Genomic DNA, 17,980 nt, shown 5'->3' on the forward strand with positions numbered 1-17,980 from the left:
AAGGGGTTGCCAAGCTTCCAAAAAACTACGAGTTTCCTGAAATCTCAGCACACATTTTTTCACACAATCTTGATGACACTTTCAGGATATGATCAGTACCCCAATACCACTTGGCTCACCAAATTTCGTTCTTCTAGGTTAAACCGTTCGTTGGCAGTAACAGTTTTAATTTTTAGGTTTCACTCTGTTTTCTCCTATATGGATACATGTAGTTGGAACTCTAAATCAAACACGGTTTGTGCTAGCTCTTTGAAACTTGACCCAATAAAGTTGTTCCAAGTTCTATTTCTATGGTTTGTTTCCTATTGATGTAGCCCTAAGCAGAGACCGGCGCAAATCACTTTCATGGAAAGGGGTTGCCAAGCTTCCAAAACACTACGAGTTTCCTGAAATCTCAGCACACATTTTTTCACCCAATCTGGATGACACTTTCAGCTAATGATCAGTTCCCCAATGCCAATTGGCTCACCAAATTTCGTTCTTCTAGGTTAAACCGTTCGTTCGCAGTAACAGTTTTAATTTTTAGATTTCACTCTGTTTTCTCCTATATGGATACATGTAGTTGGAACTCTAAATCAAACACGGTTTGTGCTAGCTCTTTGAAACTTGACACAATAAAGTACTTCCAAGTCCTATCTCTATGGTTTGTTTCCTATTGATGTAGCCCTAAGAAAAGACTGGCGCCAATCACTTTCATGGAAAGGGGTTGCCAAGTTTCCTAAAACTAGGAGTTTCCTGAAATCTCAGCACACATTTTTTCACCCAATTTGGATGACACTTTCAGGTAATGATCAGTACCCCAATCCCACTTGGCTCACCAAATTTCGTTCTTCTAGGTTAAACCGTTCGTTGGCAGCAAGAGTTTTAATTTTTAGGTTTCACTCTGTTTTCTCCTATATGGATACATGTAGTTGGAACTCTAAATCAAACACGGTTTGTGCTAGCTCTTTGAAACTTGACACAATAAAGTACTTCCAAGTCCTATCTCTATGGTTTGTTTGCTATTGATGTAGCCGTAAGAACAGACTGGCGCCAATCACTTTCATGGAAAGGGGTTGCCAAGCTTCCAAAAAACTACGAGTTTCCTGAAATCACAGCACACATTTTTTCACCCAATCTTGATGACACTTTCAGGTAATAATCAGTACCCAGATCCCACTTGGCTCACCAAATTTCGTTCTTCTAGGTTAAACCGTTTGTTGGCAGTAACAGTTTTAATTTTTAGGTTTCACTCTGTTTTCTCCTATATGGATACATGTAGTTGGAACTCTAAATCAAACACGATTTGTGCTAGCTCTTTGAAACTTGACACAATAAAGTACTTCGAAGAACTGTCTCTATGGTTTGTTTCCTATTGATGTAGCCCTAAGAACAGACTGGCGCCAATCACTTTCATGGAAAGGGGTTGCCAAGCTTCCAAAATACTCCGAGTTTCCTGAAATCTCAGCACACATTTTTTCACCCAATCTGGATGACACTTTCAAGTAATGATCAGTACTCCAATCCCACTTGGCTCACCAAATTTCGTTCTTCTAAGTTAAACCGTTTGTTGGCAGTAACAGTTTAAATATTTAGGTTTCACTCTGTTTTCTCCTATATGGATACATGTAGTTGGAACTCTAAATCCAACACGGTTTGTGCTAGCTCTTTGAAACTTGACACAATAAAGAAGTTCCTAGTTCTATCTCTATGGTTTGTTTCCTATTGACGTATCCCTAAGCAGAGACTCGTGCAAATCACTTTCATGGAAAGGGGTTGCCAAGCTTCCAAAAAACTACGAGTTTCCTGAAATTTCAGCACACATTTTTTCACCCAATCTTGATGACACTTTGAGGTAATGATCAGTATGCCAATCCCACTTGGCTCACCAAATTTGGTTCTTCTAGGTTAAACCGTTCGTTGGCAGTAACAGTTTTAATTTTTAGGTTTCACTGTGTTTTCTCCTATATGGATACATGTAGTTGGAACTCTAAATCCAACACGGTTTGTGCTAGCTCTTTGAAACTTGACACAATAAAGTAGTTCCAAGTTCTCTCTCTATGGTTTTTTTCCTTTTGATGTAGACCAAAGCAGTTACGGGCGCAAATCACTTTGATGGAAAGGGGTTGCCAAGCTTCCAAAACACTACGAGTTTCCAGAAATCACCGCACACATTTTTTCACCCAATCTGGATGACACTTTCAGCTAATGATCAGTACCCCAAATCCACTTGGCTCACCAAATTTCGTTCTTCTAGTTTAACCGTTCGTTGGCAGTAACAGTTTTAATTTTTACGTTTCACTCTGTTTTCTCCTATATGGATACATGTAGTTGGAACTCTAAATCAAACACGGTTTGTGCTAGCTCTTTGAAACTTGACCCAATAAAGTTGTTCCAAGTTCTATTTCTATGGTTTGTTTCCTATTGATGTAGCCCTAAGCAGAGACCGGCGCAAATCACTTTCATGGAAAGGGGTTGCCAAGCTTCCAAAACACTACGAGTTTCCTGAAATCTCAGCACACATTTTTTCACCCCATCTGGATGACACTTTCAGCTAATGATCAGTTCCCCAATGACAATTGGCTCACCAAATTTCGTTCTTCTAGGTTAAACCGTTCGTTGGCAGTAACAGTTTTAATTTTTAGATTTCACTCTGTTTTCTCCTATATGGATACATGTAGTTGGAACTCTAAATCAAACACGGTTTGTGCTAGCTCTTTGAAACTTGACACAATAAAGTACTTCCAAGTCCTATCTCTATGGTTTGTTTCCTATTGATGTAGCCCTAAGAACAGACTGGCGCCAATCACTTTCATGGAAAGGGGTTGCCAAGTTTCCAAAAACTAGGAGTTTCCTGAAATCTCAGCACACATTTTTTCACCCAATCTGGATGACACTTTCAGGTAATGATCAGTACCCCAATCCCACTTGGCTCACCAAATTTCGTTCTTCTAGGTTAAACCGTTCGTTGGCAGCAAGAGTTTTAATTTTTAGGTTTCACTCTGTTTTCCCCTATATGGATACATGTAGTTGGAACTCTCAATCAAACACGGTTTGTGCTAGCTCTTTGAAACTTGACACAATAAAGTAGTTGCAAGTTCTATTTCTATGTTTTGTTTTTTATTGATGTAGCCCTAAGCAGAGACCGGCACAAATCACTTTCATGGAAAGGCGTTGCCAAGCTTACAAAAAACTACGAGATTCCCGAAATCACAGCACACATTTTTTCACCCAATCTTGATTACACTATCAGGTAATAATCAGTACCCAGATCCCACTTGGCTCACCAAATTTCATTCTTCTAGATTAAACCGTTTGTTGACAGTAACAGTTTTAATTTTTAGGTTTCACTCTGTTTTCTCCTATATGGATACATGTAGTTGGAACTCTAAATCAAACACGGTTTCTGCTAGCTCTTTGAAATTTGACACAATAAAGTACTTCCAAGTCCTATCTTTATGGTTTGTTTGCTATTGATGTAGCCGTAAGAACAGACTGGCACCAATCACTTTCATGGAAAGGGGTTGCCAAGCTTCCAAAAAACTACGAGTTTCCTGAAATCACAGCACACATTTTTTCACCCAATCTTGATGACACTTTCAGGTAATAATCAGTACCCAGATCCCACTTGGCTCACCAAATTTCGTTCTTCTAGGTTAAACGGTTTGTTGGCAGTAACAGTTTTAATTTTTAGGTTTCACTCTGTTTTCTCCTATATGGATACATGTAGTTGGAACTCTAAATCAAACACGATTTGTGCTAGCTCTTTGAAAGTTGACACAATAAAGTACTTCCAAGTCCTGTCTCTATGGTTTGTTTCCTATTGATGTAGCCCTAAGAACAGACTGGCGCCAATCACTTTCATGGAAAGGGGTTGCCAAGCTTCCAAAATACTCCGAGTTTCCTGAAATCTCAGCACACATTTTTTCACCCAATCTGGATGACACTTTCAAGTAATGATCAGTACTCCAATCCCACTTGGCTCACCAAATTTCGATCTTCTAAGTTAAACCGTTCGTTGGCAGTAACAGTTTTAATTTTTAGGTTCCACTCTGTTTTCTCCTATATGGATACATGTAGTTGGAACTCTAAATCAAACACGGTTTGTGCTACTTTTTGAAACTTGACCCAATAAAGTAGTTCCAAGTTCTATTTCTATGGTTTGTTTCCTATTGATGTAGCCCTAAGCATAGACCATCACAAATCACTTTCATGGAAAGGCGTTGCCAAGCTTACAAAAAACTACGAATTTCCCGAAATCCCAGCACACATTTTTTCACCCAATCTTGATGACAATTTCAGGTAATTATCAGTACCCCAATCCCACTTGGCTTACCAAATTTCGTTCTTCTAGGTTAAACCGTTCGTTGGCAGTAACAGTTTAAATATTTAGGTTTCACTCTGTTTTCTCCTATATGGATACATGTAGTTGGAACTCTAAATCAAACACGGTTTGTGCTACCTCTTTGAAACTTGACACAATAAAGTAGTTCCAAGTTCTATCTCTATGGTTTGTTTCCTATTGATGTAGCCCTAAGCAGAGACCGGCACAAATCACTTTCATGGAAAGGCGTTGCCAAGCTTCCAAAAAACTACGAGTTTCCAGAAATACCAGCACACATTTTTTCACCCAATCTTGATGACACTTTCAGGTCATGATCAGTACCCCAATCCCACTTGGCTCACCAAATTTCGTTCCTCTAAGTTAAACCATTCGTTGGCAGTAACAGTTTAAATATTTAGGTTTCACTCTGTTTTCTCCTATATGGATACATGTAGTTGGAACTCTAAATCAAACACGGTTTGTGCTAGCTCTTTGAAACTTGACACAATAAAGAAAATCCAAGTTCTATCTCTATGGTTTGTTTCCTATTGACGTATCCCTAAGCAGAGACTCGTGCAAATCACTTTCATGGAAAGGGGTTGCCAAGCTTCCAAAAAACTACGAGTTTCCTGAAATCTCAGCACACATTTTTCACCCAATCTTGATGACACTTTGAGGTAATGATCAGTATCCCAATCTCACTTGGCTCAAAATTTTTGGTTCTTCTAGGTTAAACCGTTCGTTGGCAGTAACAGTTTTAATTTTTAGGTTTCACTGTGTTTTCTCCTATATGGATAAATGTAGTTGGAACTCTAAATCCAACACGGTTTGTGGTAGCTCTTTGAAACTTGACACAATAAATTAGTTCCAAGTTCTATCTCTATGGTTTTTTTCCTTTTGATGTAGAGCAAAGCAGTTACGGGCGCAAATCACTTTGATGGAAAGGGATTGCCAAGCTTCCAAAACACTACGAGTTTCCAGAAATCACCGCACACATTTTTCACCCAATCTGTATGACACTTTCAGCTAATGATCAGTACGCCAATCCCACTTGACTCACCAAATTTCGTTCTTCTAGGTTAAACCGTTCGTTGGCAGTAACAGTTTTAATTTTTAGGTTTCACTCTGTTTTCTCCTATATGGATACATGTAGTTGGAACTCTAAATCAAACACGGTTTGTGCTAGCTCTTTGAAACTTGACACAATAAAGTAGTTCCAAGTTCTATCTCTATGGTTTGTTTCCTATTCATGTAGCCCTAAGAACAGACTGGCACCAATCACTTGCATGGAAAGGGGTTGCCAAGCTTCCAAAAAACTACGAGTTTCCTGAAATCTCAGCACACATTTTTTCACACAATCTTGATGACACTTTCAGGATATGATCAGTACCCCAATACCACTTGGCTCACCAAATTTCGTTCTTCTAGGTTAAACCGTTCGTTGGCAGTAACAGTTTTAATTTTTAGGTTTCACTCTGTTTTCTCCTATATGGATACATGTAGTTGGAACTCTAAATCAAACACGGTTTGTGCTAGCTCTTTGAAACTTGACCCAATAAAGTTGTTCCAAGTTCTATTTCTATGGTTTGTTTCCTATTGATGTAGCCCTAAGCAGAGACCGGCGCAAATCACTTTCATGGAAAGGGGTTGCCAAGCTTCCAAAACACTACGAGTTTCCTGAAATCTCAGCACACATTTTTTCACCCAATCTGGATGACACTTTCAGCTAATGATCAGTTCCCCAATGCCAATTGGCTCACCAAATTTCGTTCTTCTAGGTTAAACCGTTCGTTCGCAGTAACAGTTTTAATTTTTAGATTTCACTCTGTTTTCTCCTATATGGATACATGTAGTTGGAACTCTAAATCAAACACGGTTTGTGCTAGCTCTTTGAAACTTGACACAATAAAGTACTTCCAAGTCCTATCTCTATGGTTTGTTTCCTATTGATGTAGCCCTAAGAACAGACTGGCGCCAATCACTTTCATGGAAAGGGGTTGCCAAGTTTCCTAAAACTAGGAGTTTCCTGAAATCTCAGCACACATTTTTTCACCCAATTTGGATGACACTTTCAGGTAATGATCAGTACCCCAATCCCACTTGGCTCACCAAATTTCGTTCTTCTAGGTTAAACCGTTCGTTGGCAGCAAGAGTTTTAATTTTTAGGTTTCACTCTGTTTTCTCCTATATGGATACATGTAGTTGGAACTCTAAATCAAACACGGTTTGTGCTAGCTCTTTGAAACTTGACACAATAAAGTACTTCCAAGTCCTATCTCTATGGTTTGTTTGCTATTGATGTAGCCGTAAGAACAGACTGGCGCCAATCACTTTCATGGAAAGGGGTTGCCAAGCTTCCAAAAAACTACGAGTTTCCTGAAATCACAGCACACATTTTTTCACCCAATCTTGATGACACTTTCAGGTAATAATCAGTACCCAGATCCCACTTGGCTCACCAAATTTCGTTCTTCTAGGTTAAACCGTTTGTTGGCAGTAACAGTTTTAATTTTTAGGTTTCACTCTGTTTTCTCCTATATGGATACATGTAGTTGGAACTCTAAATCAAACACGATTTGTGCTAGCTCTTTGAAACTTGACACAATAAAGTACTTCGAAGAACTGTCTCTATGGTTTGTTTCCTATTGATGTAGCCCTAAGAACAGACTGGCGCCAATCACTTTCATGGAAAGGGGTTGCCAAGCTTCCAAAATACTCCGAGTTTCCTGAAATCTCAGCACACATTTTTTCACCCAATCTGGATGACACTTTCAAGTAATGATCAGTACTCCAATCCCACTTGGCTCACCAAATTTCGTTCTTCTAAGTTAAACCGTTTGTTGGCAGTAACAGTTTAAATATTTAGGTTTCACTCTGTTTTCTCCTATATGGATACATGTAGTTGGAACTCTAAATCCAACACGGTTTGTGCTAGCTCTTTGAAACTTGACACAATAAAGAAGTTCCTAGTTCTATCTCTATGGTTTGTTTCCTATTGACGTATCCCTAAGCAGAGACTCGTGCAAATCACTTTCATGGAAAGGGGTTGCCAAGCTTCCAAAAAACTACGAGTTTCCTGAAATTTCAGCACACATTTTTTCACCCAATCTTGATGACACTTTGAGGTAATGATCAGTATGCCAATCCCACTTGGCTCACCAAATTTGGTTCTTCTAGGTTAAACCGTTCGTTGGCAGTAACAGTTTTAATTTTTAGGTTTCACTCTGTTTTCTCCTATATGGATACATGTAGTTGGAACTCTAAATCCAACACGGTTTGTGCTAGCTCTTTGAAACTTGACACAATAAAGTAGTTCCAAGTTCTCTCTCTATGGTTTTTTTCCTTTTGATGTAGACCAAAGCAGTTACGGGCGCAAATCACTTTGATGGAAAGGGGTTGCCAAGCTTCCAAAACACTACGAGTTTCCAGAAATCACCGCACACATTTTTTCACCCAATCTGGATGACACTTTCAGCTAATGATCAGTACCCCAATCCCACTTGGCTCACCAAATTTCGTTCTTCTAGGTTAAACCGTTCGTTGTCAGTAAAAGTTTTAATTTTTAGGTTTCACTCTGTTTTCTCCTATATGGATACATGTAGTTGGAACTCTAAATCAAACACGGTTTGTGCTAGCTCTTTGAAACTTGACACAATAAAGTATTTCCAAGTCCTATCTCTATGGTTTTTTTCCTATTGATGTAGCCCTAAGAAAAGACTGGCGCCAATCACTTTCATGGAAAGGGGTTGCCAAGCTTCCAAAAAACTACGAGTTTCCTGAAATCTCAGCACACATTTTTTCACCCAAGCTGGATGACACTTTCAGGTAATGATCAGTACCCCAATCCCACTTGGCTCACCAAATTTCGTTCTTCTAGGTTAAACCGTTCGTTGGCAGTAACAGTTTAAATATTTAGGTTTCACTCTGTTTTCTCCTATATGGATACATGTAGTTGGAACTCTAAATCAAACACGGTTTCTGCTAGCTCTTTGAAATTTGACACAATAAAGTACTTCCAAGTCCTATCTTTATGGTTTGTTTGCTATTGATGTAGCCGTAAGAACAGACTGGCGCCAATCACTTTCAGGGAAAGGGGTTGCCAAGCTTCCAAAAAACTACGAGTTTCCTGAAATCACAGCACACATTTTTTCACCCAATCTTGATGACACTTTCAGGTAATAATCAGTACCCAGATCCCACTTGGCTTACCAAATTTCGTTCTTCTAGGTTAAACCGTTTGTTGGCAGTAACAGTTTTAATTTTTAGGTTTCACTCTGTTTTCTCCTATATGGATACATGTAGTTGGAACTCTAAATCAAACACGATTTGTGCTAGCTCTTTGAAAGTTGACACAATAAAGTACTTCCAAGTCCTGTCTCTATGGTTTGTTTCCTATTGATGTAGCCCTAAGAACAGACTGGCGCCAATCACTTACATGGAAATGGGTTGCCAAGCTTCCAAAATACTCCGAGTTTCCTGAAATCTCAGCACACATTTTTTCACCCAATCTGGATGACACTTTCAAGTAATGATCAGTACTCCAATCCCACTTGGCTCACCAAATTTCGATCTTCTAAGTTAAACCGTTCGTTGGCAGTAACAGTTTTAATTTTTAGGTTCCACTCTGTTTTCTCCTATATGGATACATGTAGTTGGAACTCTAAATCAAACACGGTTTGTGCTACTTTTTGAAACTTGACCCAATAAAGTAGTTCGAAGTTCTATTTCTATGGTTTGTTTCCTATTGATGTAGCCCTAAGCATAGACCATCACAAATCACTTTCATGGAAAGGCGTTGCCAAGCTTACAAAAAACTACGAGTTTCCCGAAATCCCAGCACACATTTTTTCACCCAATCTTGATGACAATTTCAGGTAATTATCAGTACCCCAATCCCACTTGGCTTACCAAATTTCGTTCTTCTAGGTTAAACCGTTCGTTGGCAGTAACAGTTTAAATATTTAGGTTTCACTCTGTTTTCTCCTATATGGATACATGTAGTTGGAACTCTAAATCAAACACGGTTTGTGCTACCTCTTTGAAACTTGACACAATAAAGTAGTTCCAAGTTCTATCTCTATGGTTTGTTTCCTATTGATGTAGCCCTAAGCAGAGACCGGCACAAATCACTTTCATGGAAAGGCGTTGCCAAGCTTCCAAAAAACTACGAGTTTCCAGAAATACCAGCACACATTTTTTCACCCAATCTTGATGACACTTTCAGTTCATGATCAGTACCCCAATCCCACTTGGCTCACCAAATTTCGTTCCTCTAAGTTAAACCGTTCGTTGGCAGTAACAGTTTAAATATTTAGGTTTCACTCTGTTTTCTCCTATATGGATGCATGTAGTTGGAACTCTAAATCAAACACGGTTTGTGCTAGCTCTTTGAAACTTGACACAATAAAGAAAATCCAAGTTCTATCTCTATGGTTTGTTTCCTATTGACGTATCCCTAAGCAGAGACTCGTGCAAATCACTTTCATGGAAAGGGGTTGCCAAGCTTCCAAAAAACTACGAGTTTCCTGAAATCTCAGCACACATTTTTCACCCAATCTTGATGACACTTTGAGGTAATGATCAGTATCCCAATCTCACTTGGCTCACCAAATTTGGTTCTTCTAGGTTAAACCGTTCGTTGGCAGTAACAGTTTTAATTTTTAGGTTTCACTGTGTTTTCTCCTATATGGATAAATGTAGTTGGAACTCTAAATCCAACACGGTTTGTGCTAGCTCTTTGAAACTTGACACAATAAATTAGTTCCAAGTTCTATCTCTATGGTTTTTTTCCTTTTGATGTAGACCAAAGCAGTGACGGGCGCAAATCACTTTGATGGAAAGGGATTGCCAAGCTTCCAAAACACTACGAGTTTCCAGAAATCACCGCACACATTTTTCACCCAATCTGTATGACACTTTCAGCTAATGATCAGTACCCCAATCCCACTTGACTCACCAAATTTCGTTCTTCTAGGTTAAACCGTTCGTTGGCAGTAACAGTTTTAATTTTTAGGTTTCACTCTGTTTTCTCCTATATGGATACATGTAGTTGGAACTCTAAATCAAACACGGTTTGTGCTAGCTCTTTGAAACTTGACACAATAAAGTTGTTCCAAGTTCTATCTCTATGGTTTGTTTCCTATTCATGTAGCCCTAAGAACAGACTGGCGCCAATCACTTTCATGGAAAGGGGTTGCCAAGTTTCCTAAAACTAGGAGTTTCCTGAAATCTCAGCACACATTTTTTCACCCAATTTGGATGACACTTTCAGGTAATGATCAGTACCCCAATCCCACTTGGCTCACCAAATTTCGTTCTTCTAGGTTAAACCGTTCGTTGGCAACAAGAGTTTTAATTTTTAGGATTCACTCTGTTTTCTCCTATATGGATACATGTAGTTGGAACTCTAAATCAAACACGGTTTGTGCTAGCTCTTTGAAACTTGACACAATAAAGTAGTTGCAAGTTCTATTTCTATGTTTTGTTTCCTATTGATGTAGCCCTAAGCAGAGACCGGCACAAATCACTTTCATGGAAAGGCGTTGCCAAGCTTACAAAAAACTACGAGTTTCCCGAAATCACAGCACACATTTTTTCACCCAATCTTGATTACACTTTCAGGTAATAATCAGTACCCAGATCCCACTTGGCTCACCAAATTTCATTCTTCTAGATTAAACCGTTTGTTGACAGTAACAGTTTTAATTTTTAGGTTTCACTCTGTTTTCTCCTATATGGATACATGTAGTTGGAACTCTAAATCAAACACGGTTTCTGCTAGCTCTTTGAAATTTGACACAATAAAGTACTTCCAAGTCCTATCTTTATGGTTTGTTTGCTATTGATGTAGCTGTAAGAACAGACTGGCGCCAATCACTTTCAGGGAAAGGGGTTGCCAAGCTTCCAAAAAACTACGAGTTTCCTGAAATCACAGCACACATTTTTTCACCCAATCTTGATGACACTTTCAGGTAATAATCAGTACCCAGATCCCACTTGGCTCACCAAATTTCGTTCTTCTAGGTTAAACCGTTTGTTGGCAGTAACAGTTTTAATTTTTAGGTTTCACTCTGTTTTCTCCTATATGGATACATGTAGTTGGAACTCTAAATCAAACACGATTTGTGCTAGCTCTTTGAAAGTTGACACAATAAAGTACTTCCAAGTCCTGTCTCTATGGTTTGTTTCCTATTGATGTAGCCCTAAGAACAGACTGGCGCCAATCACTTTCATGGAAAGGGGTTGCCAAGCTTCCAAAATACTCCGAGTTTCCTGAAATCTCAGCACACATTTTTTCACCCAATCTGGATGACACTTTCAAGTAATGATCAGTACTCCAATCCCACTTGGCTCACCAAATTTCGATCTTCTAAGTTAAACCGTTCGTTGGCAGTAACAGTTTTAATTTTTAGGTTTCACTCTGTTTTCTCCTATATGGATACATGTAGTTGGAACTCTAAATCAAACACGGTTTGTGCTACCTCTTTGAAACTTGACACAATAAAGTAGTTCCAAGTTCTATCTCTATGCTTTGTTTCCTATTGATGTAGCCCTAAGCAGAGACCGGCACAAATCACTTTCATGGAAAGGCGTTTCCAAGCTTCCAAAAAACTACGAGTTTCCAGAAATACCAGCACACATTTTTTCACCCAATCTTGATGACACTTTCAGGTCATGATCAGTACCCCAATCCCACTTGGCTCACCAAATTTCGTTCCTCTAAGTTAAACCGTTCGTTGGCAGTAACAGTTTAAATATTTAGGTTTCACTCTGTTTTCTCCTATATGGATACATGTAGTTGGAACTCTAAATCAAACACGGTTTGTGCTAGCTCTTTGAAACTTGACACAATAAAGAAAATCCAAGTTCTATCTCTATGGTTTGTTTCCTATTGACCTATCCCTAAGCAGAGACTCGTGCAAATCACTTTCATGGAAAGGGGTTGCCAAGCTTCCAAAAAACTACGAGTTTCCTGAAATCTCAGCACACATTTTTCACCCAATCTTGATGACACTTTGAGGTAATGATCAGTATCCCAATCTCACTTGGATCACCAAATTTGGTTCTTCTAGGTTAAACCGTTCGTTGGCAGTAACAGTTTTAATTTTTAGGTTTCACTGTGTTTTCTCCTATATGGATAAATGTAGTTGGAACTCTAAATCCAACACGGTTTGTGCTAGCTCTTTGAAACTTGACACAATAAATTAGTTCCAAGTTCTATCTCTATGGTTTTTTTCCTTTTGATGTAGACCAAAGCAGTGACGGGCGCAAATCACTTTGATGGAAAGGGATTGCCAAGCTTCCAAAACACTACGAGTTTCCAGAAATCACCGCACACATTTTTCACCCAATCTGTATGACACTTTCAGCTAATGATCAGTACCCCAATCCCACTTGACTCACCAAATTTCGTTCTTGTAGGTTAAACCGTTCGTTGGCAGTAACAGTTTTAATTTTTAGGTTTCACTCTGTTTTCTCCTATATGGATACATGTAGTTGGAACTCTGAATCAAACACGGTTTGTGCTAGCTCTTTGAAACTTGACACAATAAAGTTGTTCCAAGTTCTATCTCTATGGTTTGTTTCCTATTCATGTAGCCCTAAGAACAGACTGGCACCAATCACTTGCATGGAAAGGGGTTGCCAAGCTTCCAAAAAACTACGAGTTTCCTGAAATCTCAGCACACATTTTTTCACACAATCTTGATGACACTTTCAGGATATGATCAGTACCCCAATCCCACTTGGCTCACCAAATTTCGTTCTTCTAGGTTAAACCGTTCGTTGGCAGTAACAGTTTTAATTTTTAGGTTTCACTCTGTTTTCTCCTATATGGATACATGTAGTTGGAACTCTAAATCTAACACGGTTTGTGCTAGCTCTTTGAAACTTGACCCAATAAAGTTGTTCCAAGTTCTATTTCTATGGTTTGTTTCCTATTGATGTAGCCCTAAGCAGAGACCGGCGCAAATCACTTTCATGGAAAGGGGTTGCCAAGCTTCCAAAACACTTCGAGTTTCCTGAAATCTCAGCACACATTTTTTCACCCAATCTGATGACACTTTCAGCTAATGATCAGTTCCCCAATGCCAATTGGCTCACCAAATTTCGTTCTTCTAGGTTAAACCGTTCGTTGGCAGTAACAGTTTTAATTTTTAGATTTCACTCTGTTTTCTCCTATATGGATACATTTAGTTGGAACTCTAAATCAAACACGGTATGTGCTAGCTCTTTGAAACTTGACCCAATAAAGTAGTTCCAAGTTCTATTTCTTTGGTTTGTTTCCTATTGATGTAGCCCTAAGCAGAGACCGGCACAAATCACTTTCATGGAAATGCGTTGCCAAGCTTCCAAAAAACTACGAGTTTCCCGAAATCACAGCACACATTTTTTCACCCAATCTTGATGACACTTTCAGGTAATAATCAGTACCCAGATCCCACTTGGTTCACCAAATTTCATTCTTCTAGGTTAAACCGTTTGTTGACAGTAACAGTTTTAATTTTTAGGTTTCACTCTGTTTTCTCCTATATGGATACATGTAGTTGGAACTCTAAATCAAACACGGTTTCTGCTAGCTCTTTGAAACTTGACACAATAAAGCACTTCCAAATCCTATCTCTATGGTTTGTTTCCTATTGATGTAGCCCTAAGAACAGACTGGCGCCAATCACTTTCATGGAAAGGGGTTGCCAAGCTTCCAAAAAACTACGAGTTTCCTGAAATCTCAGCACACAGTTTTTCACCCAATCTTGATGACACTTTGAGGTAATGATCAGTATCCCAATCCCACTTGGCTCACCAAATTTGGTTCTTCTAGGTTAAACCGTTCATTGGCAGTTACAGTTTTAATTTTTAGGTTTCACTCTGTTTTCTCCTATATGGATACATTTAGTTGGAACTCTAAATCAAACATGGTTTGTGCTAGCTCTTTGAAACTTGACCCAATAAAGTAGTTCCACGTTCTATTTCTATGGTTTGTTTCCTATTGATGTAGCCCTAAGCAGAGACCGTCACAAATCAATTTCATGGAAAGGGGTTGACAAGCTTCCAAAAAACTACGAGTTTCCTGAAATCTCAGCACACATTTTTTCACCCAATCTTGATGACACGTTCAGTTAATGATCAGTACCCCAATCCCACTTGGCTCACCAAATTTCAATCTTCTAGGTTAAACCGTTCGTTGGCAGTAACAGTTTAAATATTTAGGTTTCACTCTGTTTTCTCCTATATGGATACATGTAGTTGGAACTCTAAATCAAACACGGTTTGTGCTAGCTCTTTGAAACTTGACACAATAAAGTAGTTCCAAGTTCTATCTCTATGGTTTGTTTCCTATTGATGTAGCCCTAAGCAGAGACCGGCGCAAATCACTTTCATGGAAAGGGGTTGCCAAGCTTCCAAAAAACTATGAGTTTCCAGAAATCACCGCACACATTTTTTCACCCAATCTGGATGACACTTTCAGCTAATGATCAGTATCCCAATCCCAATTGGCTCACCAAATTTCGTTCTTCTAGGTTAAACCGTTCGTTGGCAGTAACAGTTTTAATTTTTAGGTTTCACTGTGTTTTCTACTATATGGATACATGTAGTTGGAACTCTAAATCAAACACGGTTTGTGCTAGCTCTTTGAAATTTGACACAATAAAGTACTTCCAAGTCCTATCTCAATGGTTTGTTTCTTATTGATGTAGCCCTAAGAACAGACTGGCGCCAATCACTTTCATGGAAAGGGGTTGCCAAGCTTCCAAAAAACCTCGAGTTTCCTGAAATCTCAGCACACATTTTTTCACCCAATCTGGATGACACTTTCAGGTAATGATCAGTACCCCAATCCCACTTGGCTCACCAAATTTCGTTCTTCTAGGTTAAACCGTTCGTTGGCAGTAACATTTTAATTTTTAGGTTTCACACTGTTTTCTCCTATATGGATACACGTAGTTGGAACTCTAAACCAAACACGGTTTGTGCTAGCTCTTTGAAACTTGACCCAATAAAGTAGTTGCAAGTTCTATTTCTATAGTTTGTTTCCCATTGATGTAGCCCTAAGCAGAGACCGGCACAAATCACTTTCATGGAAAGGCGTTGCCAAGCTTCCAAAAAACTACGAGATTCCTGAAATACCAGCACACATTTTTTCACCCAATCTTGATGACACTTTCAGGTCATGATCAGTACCCCAATCCCACTTGGCTCACCAAATATCGTTCTTCTAAGTTAAACCGTTCGTTGGCAGTAACAGTTTAAATATTTAGGTATCACTCTGTTTTCTCCTATATGGATACATGTTGTTGGAACTCTAAATCAAACACGGTTTGTGCTAGCTCTTTGAAACTTGACACAATAAAGAAGTTCCAAGTTCTATCTCTATGGTTTGTTTCCTCTTGACGTATCCCTAAGCAGAGACTCGTGCAAATCACTTTCATGGAAAGGGGTTGCCAAGCTTCCAAAAAACTACGAGTTTCCTGAAATCTCAGCACACAGTTTTTCACCCAATCTTGATGACACTTTGAGGTAATGATCAGTATCCCAATCCCACTTGGCTCACCAAATTTGGTTCTTCTAGGTTAAACCGTTCATTGGCAGTAACAGTTTTAATTTTTAGGTTTCACTCTGTTTTCTCCTATATGGATACATGTAGTTGGAACTCTAAATCCAACAGGGTTTGTGCTAGCTCTTTGAAACTTGACACAATAAAGTAGTTCCAAGTTCTATTTCTATGGTTTGTTTCCTATTGATGTAGCCCTAAGCAGAGACTGGCGCAAATTACTTTCATGGAAAGGGGTTGCCAAGCTTCCAAAACACTACGAGTTTCCTGAAATCTCAGCACACATTTTTTCACCCAATCTTGATGACACTTTCAGGTAATGATCAGTACCCCAATCCCACTTGGCTCACCAAATTTCGTTCTTCTAGGTTCAACCGTTCGTTGGCAGTAACATTTTAATTTTTAGGTTTCACTCTGTTTTCTCCTATATGGATACACGTAGTTGGAACTCTAAATCAAACACGGTTTGTGCTAGCTCTTTGAAACTTGACACAATAAATAGTTCCAAGTTCTATCTCTATCGTTTTTTTTTCCTATTTTTGTAGCCCTAAGCAGAGACCGGCGCAAATCACTTTCATAGAAAGGGGTTGCCAAGCTTCCAAAAAACTACGAGTTTCCTGAAATCTCAGCACACATTTTTTCACCCAATCTTGATGACACTTTCAGCTAACAATCAGTACCCCAATCCCACTTGGCTCACCAAATTTCGTTCTTCTAAGTTAAACCGTTCGTTGGCAGTAACAGTTTAAATTTTTAGGTTTCACTCTGTTTTCTCCTATATGGATACATGTAGTTGGAACTCTAAATCAAACACGGTTTGTGCTTGCTCTTTGAAACTTGACACAATAAAGAACTTCCAACTCCTATCTCTATGGTTTGTTTCCTATTGATGTAGCCCTAAGAACAGACTGGCGCCAATCACTTTCATGGAAAGGGGTTGCCAAGCTTCCAAAAAACTACGAGTTTCCTGAAATCTCAGCACACATTTTTTAACCCAATCTTGATGACACTTTGAGGTAATGATCAGTACACCAATCCGACTTGGCTGACCAAATTTCGTTCTTCTAGGTTAAACCGTTCGTTGGCAGTAACAGTTTAAATATTTAGGTTCCACTCTGTTTTCTCCTATATGGATACATGTAGTTGGAACTCTAAATCAAACACGGTTTGTGCTACCTCTTTGAAACTTGACCCAATAAAGTAGTTCCAAGTTCTATTTCTATGGTTTGTTTCCTATTGATATAGCCCTAAGCAGAGACCGGCGCAAATCACTTTCATGGAAAGGGGTTGCCAAGCTTCCAAAACACTACGAGTTTCCTGAAATCTCAGCACACATTTTTTCACCCAATCTTGATGACACTTTCAAGTAATGATCAGTACTCCAATCCCACTTGGCTCACCAAATATCGTTCTTCTAAGTTAAACCGTTCGTTGGCAGTAACAGTTTAAATTTTTAGGTTTCACTGTGTTTTCTCCTATATGGATACATGTAGTTGGAACTCTAAATCAAACACGGTTTGTGCTACCTCTTTGAAACTTGACCCAATAAAGTAGTTCCAAGTTCTATTTCTACGGTTTGTTTCCTATTCATGTAGCCCTAAGCAGAGACCGGCACAAATCACTTTCATGGAAAGGCGTTGGAAGCTTCCAAAAAACTACGAGTTTCCAGAAATACCAGCACACATTTTTTCAGCCAATCTTGATGACACTTTCAGGTCATGATCAGTACCCCAATCCCACTTGGCTCACCAAATTTCGTTCTTCTAAGTTAAACCGTTCGTTGGCAGTAACAGTTTAAATATTTAGTTTTCACTCTGTTTTCTCCTATATGGATACATGTATTTGGAACTCTAAATCAAACTCGGTTTGTGCTAGCTCTTTGAAACTTGACCCAATAAAGTAGTTCCAAGTTCTATTTCTATGGTTTGTTTCCTATTGATGTAGCCCAAAGCAGAGACTGGCGCAAATCCCTTTCATGGAAAGGGGTTGCCAAGCTTCCAAAACACTACGAGTTTCCTGAAATCTCAGCACACATTTTTTCACCCAATCTGGATGACCCTCACAGCTAATGATCAGTTCCCCAATCCCAATTGGCTCACCAAATTTCGTACTTCTATGTTAAACCG

The sequence above is a fragment of the Spermophilus citellus genome, assembly GCF_964194105.1.
Source record: "Spermophilus citellus genome assembly, chromosome: 16".
Lineage (NCBI taxonomy): Eukaryota > Metazoa > Chordata > Mammalia > Rodentia > Sciuridae > Spermophilus > Spermophilus citellus.